Raw genomic sequence first — 12939 nt, 5'->3', positions numbered from 1 at the left:
TGACAGAATCTGTGCAGAAGAAATAGAGTCTCTCTCTCGCTCTCTCTCTATTCTCTCTCTCTCTCTATTCTCTCTCTCTCTCTCTCTCCATTCTCTCTCTCTCTCTCTCTCTCTATTCTCTCTCTCTCTCTCTATGCTCTCTCTCTTTATTTATTTATTTAATAGGCTTTATTGGCATGGGAAACATATGTTTACATTTCCAAAGCAGGTGAAATAGATAATAACAAATTAACAGTAAACATTACACTTAGACATTTCAAACGTCATATTTTGTCTGTATACAGTGTTGTAATGATGTGCAAATAGTTAAAGTACAAAATGTAATATATTTTCACCCAATAGATATGGGAGTTTATCAATATTGGATTTGTTTTTGAATTCTTTGTGGGTCTGTGTAATCTGAGGGAAATATGTGTCTCTAATATGGTCATACATTTGGAAGGTGGTCAGGAAGTGCAGCTCAGTTTCCACCACATTTTGTGGGCAGTGTGCACATAGCATGTCTTCTCTTGAGAGCCAGGTCTGCTTTTGGAGGCTTTTCTCAATAGGAATGCTATGTTCACTATGTCTTTCTTTAATTTTGGGTCAGACCCGGTGGTCAGGTATTCTGCCACTGTGTACTCTCTGTTTAGGGCCAAAGAGCATTCTAGTTTGCTCATTTTTTTTGTTATTTCTTTCCAATGTGTCAAGTAATTATCTTTATTTTTTCTCATGATTTGGTTGGATCTCTCTGTTGGTGATGGCTTTGTTAAGGATGGTTTGGGAATCGCTTCCCGGCGGCTGTAGAATTGAATGGCTCTTTTCTGGATTTTGATAATAAAAGGGTATCGGTCAAATTTTATTCTGCATGCATTATTTGGGGTTTTACATTGCACACTGATGTTTTTGCAGGATTCTGCATGCAGAGTCTCAATTTGGTGTTTGTACCATTTTGTGAATTCTTGGTTGGTGAGCAGACCGCAGACCTCACAACTATAAAGGGAAATTGGTTCTGATTCAAGGATTTTTTAGCCAGATCCTAATTGGGATCTCAAATGTTGTGTTCCTTTTGATAGTGTAGAAGGCCCTTCTTACCTTGTCTCTTAGATTGTTCACAGCATTATGGAAGTTACCTGTGGTGCTGATGTTTAGGGCTACCGACATTAAGGCTAATCTGAAGATGGTGCTGGCTAAAGCTAAAACTGGCTAAAAGTGTAGAGAGTATAGGGATATCGTTATCCACGTCGGCACCAACGATGTTAGGATGAAACCGTCAGAGGTCACCAAGCGCAACATAGCTTCAGCGTGTAAATGAGCTAGAAAGATGTCGGCATCGAGTAATTGTCTCTGGCCCCCTCCCAGTTAGGGGGAGTGATGAGCTCTACAGCAGAGTCTCACAACTCAATCGCTGGTTGAAAACTGTTTTCTGCCCCTCCCCAAAAATGGAATTTGTAGATAATTGTCCCTCTTTCTGGGACTCACGCACAAACAGGACCAAGCCTGGCCTGTTGAGGAGTGACGGACTCCATCCTAGTTGGAGGGGTGCTCTCAATGTGTCAAAAAGTCAAGGGGTCTGAATACTTTCCAAATGCACTGTACACTGGAGTTGCTTACCAAGACAACATTGAAAGTCCTGAGTGGCCTAGTTACAGTTTTGACTTAAATCGTCTTGAAAATCTATGGCAATACTTGAAAATGGCTGTCTATTAATGATCAACAACCAACTTGAAGAGCTTGAGGATTTTAAAAAGAATAAATGTGCAAATATTGCACAATTCAGGTGTGTAAACCACTTAGACTTTCCCAGAAAAACGTATAGCTGTAATAGCTGCCAAAGGTGATTCTAACATGTATTGACTTAGGGGTGTGAATAATTATGTAAATTACATATTTATTTACTTATTTAATTTCAATAAATTAGCAGAAATATTACTTTGTCATTATGGAGCATTGTGTGTAGATGGGGGAGAAAAAATTAAATATTTAAGCCATTTTGAATTCTGGCTGTAACAAAACAAAATGTGGAATAAGCCAATGGGTATGAATCCTTTCTGAAGGCACTGAGGTCCACTGCAGTGTTTTTAAAGCAGAGGGCTCCAAAAGGCAGCAGCGTGGCCCTATCTGTGAGCAGGTGGGTGGTGTGGGTTTGGATTACAGGATTTCACAAACAGATAATAGCACTAACTAACTCACTCACGGAGCAGCTGGGCTCAGGAAGACACCCATCCATACTTCATTACCTTTATTGTGAAGAGAGTTAGTTTGTGCTCAAAAAGCAGAGATGGTCAGCAACCTCAAATAAGAGTATGGTAATGTGAAAATATGGAATGTAGAATGACATCATTGTTTCATGGATTTTACTCTTTTTGCACATCATCATCATCACCACCAATATGGCTCAGTTCCAGGGTAGTTAATACATAATCAACCACCACAATAAAACTTGTAGGAAGAAGTGGGTTTTGATCAAAATCAACAATGATGACAACAATCAACAATGGGGTCTAATAATGTTGTGGGTTATGGATAGAGGAGAAGAGAGGGGGTATACATTGGGGGCCTGCAGGCTTGTGATTCAGACTCTTCCATTCACTGCAGAGTCTGTACCCACACTGCTGATAGAATTTCTTTGAGTGGGGTAGACACTCAGAGGAGAAATTAAAATGGCTATTTCATGCCTTGTATCTTTCTGGTGGTGTTGTCTGGAGCAGTGGAGGCTCATCAGAGGAGGAAGGGAACTTATAATAGTCAAGCATTTAAAAGGTTATAATTTTTAGGTAAAAATATTCACATATCACCAAATAACCGATTTAAAACACACTGTTTTGCAATGATGGTCTACAGTAGCATCAACAGCACCATGGTGTAGGCGGAGGACTGCTATTTTCAGTCCTCCTCTGGGTACATTGACTTCAATATAAAACCTAGGAGGCTCGTGGTTCCCACCTCCTTCCATAGACTTACACAGTAATTATTACGACTTCCGGAGGACATCATCCAACCTATCAGAGCTCTTGCAGTATGAACTAAGATCTTGTCCATTCAATCAAAGGATCAGAGAATTAATCTAGTACTGAAAGCATAAGCTACAACTAGCTAGCACTGCTGTGCATAAGATGTGGTGAGTAGTTGACTAAAAGAGAGAGAAAGACAATAGTTGAACAGTTCTGAACATATACATTTCAGCCAAAAATTAAGGAGCAGAGAGAGAGAGAGAGAGAGATTTCATTGTATTTGTTCTTCTTAGTTTACTTTTCACTTACTTAGCTAATAGCTAATTTAGCCTACTCAACAACCTGACTCAAACAGAGAGGAATGCTATCTCTGTGTTGGACAACCTGAGAGGAATTATGTTTATGTTAGCTAGCTGGCTAAAGCTATCCAACGCTGCAACTCTTCCAAGCAAGGTAATCTTTCGATTGTATTCATTTATTGCCACTGGAGCCTGCCGGTGTAACTGCTAAACTGCTTGCTGTACACTGTACTGCATGATTGTACACATGGGTTGGACTGTGGGTTTGCTAACTCGCTAGTTCTAGTTTGTTGACTATAACATTAATATGGTGACATCGATGTAGGCTGTGTAGCAAAGGGAAAAGGTGAGAGGAGGAGGAGGAGAGCGCGTAGAGGCGAGAAGGAATTATACAACGAGCAAAGTGATGATCTATGTGGCTGCTATGAAAGTGAACTGTGTGTGTGAATGATCAGAGATTCATTCCGCAGATTCTGTTGCAAAATGTTTCTTAATTAAACGGAACCAAACGGAACGTAATGAGGAGGGACCTACCTGAATTTGTCCAATAGAAACTCATGTTTGGACTAATGATTACACCCCAGATCAGCTAGATGCAGGCAAGAGTGTGCAATATGGTATTGAATTTGTCATTGTGGGTCACCTTGATTACTCCAATGTTGTTTCTTGTCTTGTGCACCAAAATTATAAACTTATATTTGTAGGCTAGGTTGTAACAACCTCATGATTGGTATAGGGAAAATTTGAGTATCATGTAGTAGCCTAACCCTATCGATGTTACATTGAGCTGGGCGAATGGAATATGAATGACAGTCATCCAATATGCTGTAATAAAAATAAGGCCATGCTCATAAAAAAAAGAGTCCTCCCTAATCTTGGAAGGCACAAACCGCCACTGGTCTGTAGAGACAAAAACAACATACATTCCACTTAACGCATCAACATCTTCGAAGGCATTGGAGTAAACATGCACTTTTGGTTATGTTTTCTGGATAAACATTAGAGGTTTTTCAAAGGTTTGGAGCTCAGTGCACCCACTGAACTTCCACCCTGACATTATAAGAACTGAGTGTAGGCTTCTCACTTAAACACACGCATTGGAGGACAACTGTGAAACTATGAGAAACTGTAAATATAACTAGTTTCTATGTTACATTACGTACCTGATACCTTTGTAATAACACTAGTAATACCCATGCAAGTATAGTGTAATATTATACTTTTAAATACATTGTGCTTGACATTCGTTTTTTTAAAGTCAGTTAATGTACATGCACTTGATGACTACGGCAACGTTTTAAAAGTAGGTTGTGATAAAAAATAAACAGTGAACATGTGAAAGGGTTGTCATGTTAGCACCTTGTGAGGAGGTGGTTTCTAGCTAGTAATTCAGCAGTGAACTCCGCAGTAACTTTACCCATGACGATCACGATGACGATCACAAATGAGATGTCTGAGACAGGAGCCCTGCTGCCAATTCAACACGACACAAATGAAAACAAGTCGATGCAGAGAGGGTATTTAAAATTACAAGGCATACATGGAATAAAGAAGTGTGGATGCAATAGGCTACATGCCAGACAAGGTACAGGTTTCTCTGAGATTCTCGGATGGATTGCATACCCTTCCCTTGAAGCAATAATTTACAGAAATGCATTTTCTCCTTTTGTTTACACTAATTACATCATTGTGTTTTTTTTAGGAGATCCAGGGCTAGAAGAATAGGCATTAACACCAATAAGGATGCTAGTTAACAGGACAAATTCTAAGAAATGGGATAAAGTAGAATTTCTTCTTATTTTTTATTTGATTTGGTCTGTTAGTTGGGCTATTGAGTCATGAGTTGCATTGCATGCTATAACTTTGCTCAGTGTTAGCTATCCGTAGAGTTGTTCCATTAAATACAGAATGCTACTGGGCTTACTTCTGTCTGTCTGGTTACACGGCAACTCACTGAAGGATTCTAAGAAATGGCCAGGAGTAACATAAATCATAAAAGACATGACCGAGACACCTCAGACACATGGAAACTGAAGGCAATGTGTAATCACAGATCTTACTTTATCAGTGGCAACACATGATGCTAGCCACTGCCAACCACAGCAAACACATTGACTACAACGTCACCAAATCTTAAAGAATATCTCAGCTGTGCTGATGCGGTGTATGTTGATTTAAGGTTAAGCCCTGACTTGAAACAGATCAGTGTCTGTTTACATGATGGCTACAGTTTCTATGTAAACCACAATTTCTAATCAGCAAGGAAAAGTAGCAGCTGCAGTGCAGGCGCTTCTCTACCAACGGAGCTGTTCTAAGAAATTGTAGTTATGAAAGTTATGAAAGCCTGGTTGCAGCTCAGATGTTATAGACCCGTGTAAACTGTATTTGTTTGGAAGCTACACAAGGACTATCAAAATGTTTTCAAAATACAACAATTATTTTGTAGGGTTGCAAAATTCCGGGAACTTTCTATAAATTCCCTGGTTTTCCCAAAATCCTGGTTGGAGGATTCCCGGTATCAGGAGGGAATAAGCAGGAAAGTTCAGAGAATTTTGTAATCCTACATTTGTGTCATCCCCAATTTGTCACCCAAAACAATCTGATGGGCTGTGCCTTAGAATAGATAGGAATAGCAGCTGTGGGACCAACAGCTTGCTGTTTATTGTCATCAATCGAGCCTGGAAGCAGAACTGAGCAATTTCCGCTAGATGGGCCAGCTGCTAAGTGAAAATTGTCCATACCGTAAACACTCCAGTCTCCTTTTCACCTCATTTAATTTTTTTGTAAACATTTTTATTTAATCTTTATTTAACTAGACAAGTCAGTTAAGGTAAAAGGCCTCCTGTGGGTACGGGGGGCTGGGATTAAAAATACAAATTTAGGACAAAACACACATCACGACAAGAGTGACACCACAAGACTACATAAAGAGAGACCTAAGACGACGACATAGCACGGCAGCAACACATGACAAGACAGCATGGTAGCAACGCCACATGACAACAACATTTTTATTTAATTACATTTTTTGTTTTATTTTATTTCACCTTTATTTAACCAGGTAGGCCAGTTGAGAACACGCTCTCATTTACAACTGCAACCTGGCCAAGACAAAGCAAAACAGTGTGACAAAGAACAACAACACATGGGATAGACAAACGTACAGTCAATAACACAATAGAAAAATCTATATACAGTGTGTGCAAATGAGGTAAGGCAATAAACAGGCCATAGTGGCAAAAATAATTACTATTTAGCATTAACACGGGAGTGATATAGTTGCAGATGATGATGTGCAAGTAGAGATACTGGGATGCAAAGCATGGCAGCATCACAACATGGCAGCAGCACAACATGGTAGCAGCACAAAACATGATGGATTAAGCATTATTGGGCACAGACAGCAGCAAAAAGGCAAGAAGGTAGAGACAACAATACATCACGTGAAGCAGCCACAACTGTCAGTAAGAGTGTCCATTATTGAGTCTTTGATTGAAGAGATATCCCAAAGAGATAAAACTGTGCAGTTTGAGTGTTTTTTGCAACTCGTTCCAGCTGCCATCTGCAGCAAACTGAAAAGAGGGGCGACCCAGGGATGTGTGTGCTTTGGGGACCTTTAACAGAATATGACTTGCAGAACGGATGTTGTATGTCGAGGATGAGGGCTGCAGTAGGTATCTCAGATAGGGGGGAGAGAGGCCTAATAGGGTTTTATAAATAAGCATCAACCAGTGGGTCTTGCGACAGCTATACAGAGATGACCAGTTTACAGAGGAGAATAGAGTGCAGTGATGTGTCCTATATGGAGCATTGGTGGCAAATCTGATGGCCGAATGGTAAAGAACATCTAGCCGCTCGAGAGCACCCTTACTTGCCGATCAATAAATTACGTCTCCGAAATCCAGCATGGGTAGGATGGTCATCCGCATCAGGGTTAATTTGGCAGCTGTGGTGAAAGAGGAGCCATTACAATGTAGGTAACCAAGTCTAGATTTAACCTTATCCTGCAGCTTTGGCAGGACAGTGTACCATCCAGCCATACTCCCAAGTACTTGTTTGAGGTGACTACCTCAAGCTGTAAACCCTCAGAGGTAGTAATCACAATAGTGGGGAGAGGGGCATTCTTCTTACCAAACCACATAACCTTTGTTTTGGAGGTGTTCAGAACAAGGTTAAGGGCAGAGAAAGCTTGTTGTACACTAAAAGATATGTTGTAGAGTGTTTAACACAAAATCCGGGGAGGGGCCAGCTGAGTATGAGACTGTATCATCTGCATGTAAATGGGTGAGATCTTCCTACTGCCTGAGCTATGTTGTTGATGTAAATTGAGAAGAGCGTGGGGCCTAGGATCGAGCCTTGGGCCACTCCCTTGGTGACAGGCAGTGGCTGAGACAGCAGTGGCTGAGACAGCAGTTCTGACTTTATACACTGCAATCTTTGAGAGAGGTAGTTAGCAAACCAGGCCAAAGACCCTTCAGAGACACCAATACTCCTTAGTCGGCCCACAAGATTGCTTAGAATAAAGGGCAATGGTGACATTATTTAGGACCTTTAAGGTTGCAGTGACACATCCATAACCTGAGCGGGAACCAGATTGCATACCAGAGAGAATACTATAGACATCAAGAAAGCCAGTCAGTTGATTGACAAGTTTTTCCAAAAATGTTGATAAACAGGGCAAAATTGAAATTGGCCTATAACAGTTATGATCAGCTTGATCTCCCCTTTAAGTAAAGGATGCACTGTGGCTGCCTTCCAAGCAATGGGAACCTCCCCAAAGAGGAGAGACAGGTTAAAAAGGTCAGAGTTAGGCTTGGTGATTATAGGGGCTGCAACCTTAAAGAAGAAAGGATCTAAACCATCTGACCCATATGTTTTTTGGGGGTCAAGTTTAACTTTAGAGGGTCAAGTTTAACTTTAGGGGGTCAAGTTTAACTTTAGGGGGTCAAGTTTAACTTTAGAGGGTCAAGTTTAACTTTATTACCTCAGACTCAGTGACTGCCTGCAGGAAGAAACTTTGTAGCGGGGGGAAAAGAGGGAGGCGCATCTGGGCTAGTTGCATTAGAAGGGGTGGGAGATGAGGAAATGTTGGATGGGAAATGAGGCATGGCTGAGTCAAATAGGAATCCTGAAATGACAATTAAAGAGCTCAGCCATGTATTCCTTGTCAGTAACAACCACATCATGGGCAGCTGTGAGGAGAAGGGTTTATTCTCCAGGTCTTTAACCGCTTTCCAGAACTTCTTGGGGTTAGACCCACAGAGAGAACTGCTCCTTAAAGTAACTAACTTTGGCCTTCCGGATAGCCTGAGTGCACTTATTTCTTATTTACCTGAACGAGAGCCAGTCAGCCTGAGTATGCGTGTGCCGAGCCTTTCGCCAAATGGAATTCTTGAGGTGGAGTAACTCTGCCTGATCATGGTCGAACCAGGGGCTGAACCTGTTTTTAATTCAAATTAAATTTCTTAGTCTCATTTTCTTTATTTAACACCTGATTTACTCAACAAAAGGCACATCTCAGTAGGTGGTCAAGGTAAGTCGTGACATAGCACAAAGTGTGTATGTGTGGGGGTGAGCCTTCCTCTTTTGTTCTCTATTGCTCCTCTATTGTTCCTCAAGCAAGGGGGAGGCAGATGCCATCCCAAATCCACATCAGATCAACTCCTTCAATGCCCTACTCCTTGAAGTTTGCAGTTGTGTCTGAAAAACACTATTTTGCTCAAAACATATTGTCATTAATCCTGCCCTGAAGGAAACTCTGCAGAGTGGTCACTAACATTTTTCTGTGTGTACTACTGTATTTATAATTCAGATATCGCTTTTCAACAGGAACATTTAAAACATCACTGGAGGACGTTTTTAAGGTTAGGGTTCGGTTTAAAATCAGATGTTATGACTTTGTGGCTGTGCCAGCTAGTGACCACTCTGCAGAGTTGCCTCCAGGGCAGGATTAATGACAATAAATGCCAACCTGCCCAGTGATATGGTATCATGCACACTGAATAGCCCCAGGCCAGTTAGTTAGCATGGGCCCATTTGAAAGGGAGTGTTCAGATATTCTATGTTCCACAGATGCATTACTTACTGTACTCGGTTATGCATAATTAATCACATCCAAATCTGTGAGTCAAATGACTGAGTCATCATCATACCACTCGACATCCAACACCATCTATGAGCTGACGTGATTGGAAAGCACATATGGCAGGAAAAGTGAGATGTTTTGATTTGACATAGAATCTTACGGACAATGCGCAAATGAGGGCCAGTCACGTTGTGTCTTAATAAAGATTTTCGTCACCTCTGAACACCCACACTGCACCCATCACCACCAACTCAGCTGCATGATGACTCTGCTCCATTATACTTGCATAAAGCACAGAATACTAGACATGTTTGAGCATTTAATATGTTAATGTGAAGCACCCTTGACATACAGAATCGATTCGAACAGAATCGATTCATCTCCATAGGGATGGACTAATAAAATATATACAGTGCCTTGCGAAAGTATTCGGCCCCCTTGAACTTTGCAACCTTTTGCCACATTTCAGGCTTCAAACATAAAGATATAAAACTGTCTTTTTTTGTGAAGAATCAACAACAAGTGGGACACAATCATGAAGTGGAACGACATTTATTGGATATTTCAAACTTTTTTAACAAATCAAAAACTGAAAAATTGGGCGTGCAAAATTATTCAGCCCCTTTACTTTCAGTGCAGCAAACTCTCTCCAGAAGTTCAGTGAGGATCTCTGAATGATCCAATGTTGACCTAAATGACTAATGATGATAAATACAATCCACCTGTGTGTAATCAAGTCTCCGTATAAATGCACCTGCACTGTGATAGTCTCAGAGGTCCATCAAAAGCGCAGAGAGCATCATGAAGAACAAGGAACACACCAGGCAGGTCCGAGATACTGTTGTGAAGAAGTTTAAAGCCGGATTTGGATACAAAAAGATTTCCCAAGCTGTAAACATCCCAAGGAGCACTGTGCAAGCGATAATATTGAAATTGAAGGAGTATCAGACCACTGCAAATCTACCAAGACCTGGCCGTCCCTCTAAACTTTCAGCTCATACAAGGAGAAGACTGATCAGAGATGCAGCCAAGAGGCCCATGATCACTCTGGATGAACTGCAGAGATCTACAGCTGAGGTGGGAGACTCTGTCCATAGGACAACAATCAGTCGTATATTGCACAAATCTGGCCTTTATGGAAGAGTGGCAAGAAGAAAGCCATTTCTTAAAGATATCCATAAAAAGTGTTGTTTAAAGTTTGCCCCAAGCCACCTGGGAGACACACCAAACATGTGGAAGAAGGTGCTCTGGTCAGATGAAACCAAAATTGAACTTTTTGGCAACAATGCAAAACGTTATGTTTGGCGTAAAAGCAACACAGCTGAACACACCATCCCCACTGTCAAACATGGTGGTGGCAGCATCATGGTTTGGGTCTGCTTTTCTTCAGCAGGGACAGGGAAGATGGTTAAAATTGATGGGAAGATGGATGGAGCCAAATACAGGACCATTCTGGAAGAACCTGATGGAGTCTGCAAAAGACCTGAGACTGGGACGGAGATTTGTCTTCCAACAAGACAATGATCCAAAACATAAAGCAAAATCTACAATGGAATGGTTCAAAAATAAACATATCCAGGTGTTAGAATGGCCAAGTCAAAGTCCAGACCTGAATCCAATCGAGAATCTGTGGAAAGAACTGAAAACTGCTGTTCACAAATGCTCTCCATCCAACCTCACTGAGCTCGAGCTGTTTTGCAAGGAGGAATGGGAAAAAATGTCTCTCGATGTGCAAAACTGATAGAGACATACCCCAAGCGATTTACAGCTGTAATCGCAGCAAAAGGTGGCGCTACAAAGTATTAACTTAAGGGGGCTGAATAATTTTGCACGCCCAATTTTTCAGTTTTTGATTTGTTAAAAAAGTTTGAAATATCCAATAAATGTCGTTCCACTTCATGATTGTGTCCCACTTGTTGATTCTTCACAAAAAAATACAGTTTTATATCTTTATGTTTGAAGCCTGAAATGTGGCAAAAGGTCGAAAAGTTCAAGGGGGCCGAATACTTTCGCAAGGCACTGTATATATTTTTTGACCCCTTTCACTCCCCGTGGTATCCAGTTGGTAGTTACAGTCTTGTCCCATCGCTGCAACTTCTGTACGGAGTCAGGTGAGGCAAAGGTCGAGAAACACAACCCAGCCAAGCCACACTGCTTCTTGACACACTGCTCACTTAACCCAGAAGCCAGCCACACTAATGTGTCGGAGGAAACACCGTCCAACTGGTGACCGTGTCAGCGTGCATGCGCCCAGCCCTCCACAGGAGTTGATAGAGCGCAATGGGACAAGGACATCCCAGCCAGCCAAACCCTCCCTTAACCCAGACGACGCCAGGCCAATTGTGCACTGCCTCATGGGTCTCCTGGTCACGCCAGGCTGCAACACAGCCCGGGATCGAACCTGGGTCTGTTGTGAAGCGTATAGCACTGCGATGCAGCACCTTAGTCCTCTGCGCCACTCTGGAGGACTGAGAGACATCACATTAAGTGGTACCTTCAGATGTTCTTAACATGTCTCCACATCAAACTCCTCAACATGACCAAACATGGCTATGACCTGGGATATTTATGTTGCCTAAATGTGAATTCAGTAGGTTTGTGGCAGGTGAACAGCTTGCTGATCAACTCCGCCATTAGATACCACGATAACAATCACCAGAACTAAAATATGTTCAGAGAGAGAGAGAGAGAGAGGTATCTGTAGTTCAAAGCGCTTTGTAGAGATGGGAATCTTTGATAATTGCTGCATTAACTTTCACTTAAACCAGATTGGTGGTGACTGGTGACACATATTCTATTAATGTCTTTGAAGGACTAATCCCTCTGCTCAAGATACTACAGTTGTGGCCAAAGGTTTTGAGAATGACACAAATATTAATTTCCACAAAGTTTGCTGCTTCAGAGTCTTTAGATATTTTTGTCAGATGTTACTATGGAATACTGAAGTATAATTACAAGCATTTAATAAGTGTCAAAGACTTTTATTGACAATTACATGAAGTTGATGCAAAGAGTCCATATTTGCAGTGTTGACCCTTCTTTTTCAAGATCTCTGCAATCCGCCCTGGCATGCTGTCAATTAATTCATCAATGACTTACCCCAGTCCTCAGCAGTCCAATCCCTGTACCTTTTGCAGAATATCAGTCTGTCCCTGATGTTTTTCCTGGAGAGAAGTGGCTTCTTTGCTGCCCTTCTTGACACCAGGCGATCCTCCAAAAGTCTTCGCTTCACTGCCCGTGCAGATGCACTCACACCTGCCTGCTGCGATTCCTGAGCAAGCTCTGTACTGATGGTGCCCCGATCCCGCAGCTGAATCAACTTTAGGAGACGGTTCTGGCGCTTTCTGGACTTTCTTGAGCGCCCTGAAGCCTTCTTCACAGCAATTGAACCGCTCTCCTTGAAGTTCTTGATGATCCGATAAATGGTTGATTTAGGTGCAATCTTACTGGCAGCAATACCCTTGCCTGTGAAGCCCTTTTTGTGCAAAGCAATGATGACGGCACGTGTTTCCTTGCAGGTAACCATGGTTGACAGAGGAAGAACAATGATTCCCTGCACCACCCTCCTTTTGATGCTTCCAGTCTGTTATTCGTACTCAATCAGCATGATAGTTTTCAGATA

The sequence above is a fragment of the Oncorhynchus mykiss genome, chromosome 11 (assembly GCF_057628025.1).
Source record: "Oncorhynchus mykiss isolate SJ-2025 chromosome 11, ASM5762802v1, whole genome shotgun sequence".
NCBI classification, from domain to species: domain Eukaryota; kingdom Metazoa; phylum Chordata; class Actinopteri; order Salmoniformes; family Salmonidae; genus Oncorhynchus; species Oncorhynchus mykiss.
Note: the sequence above shows the minus strand (reverse complement) of the source record.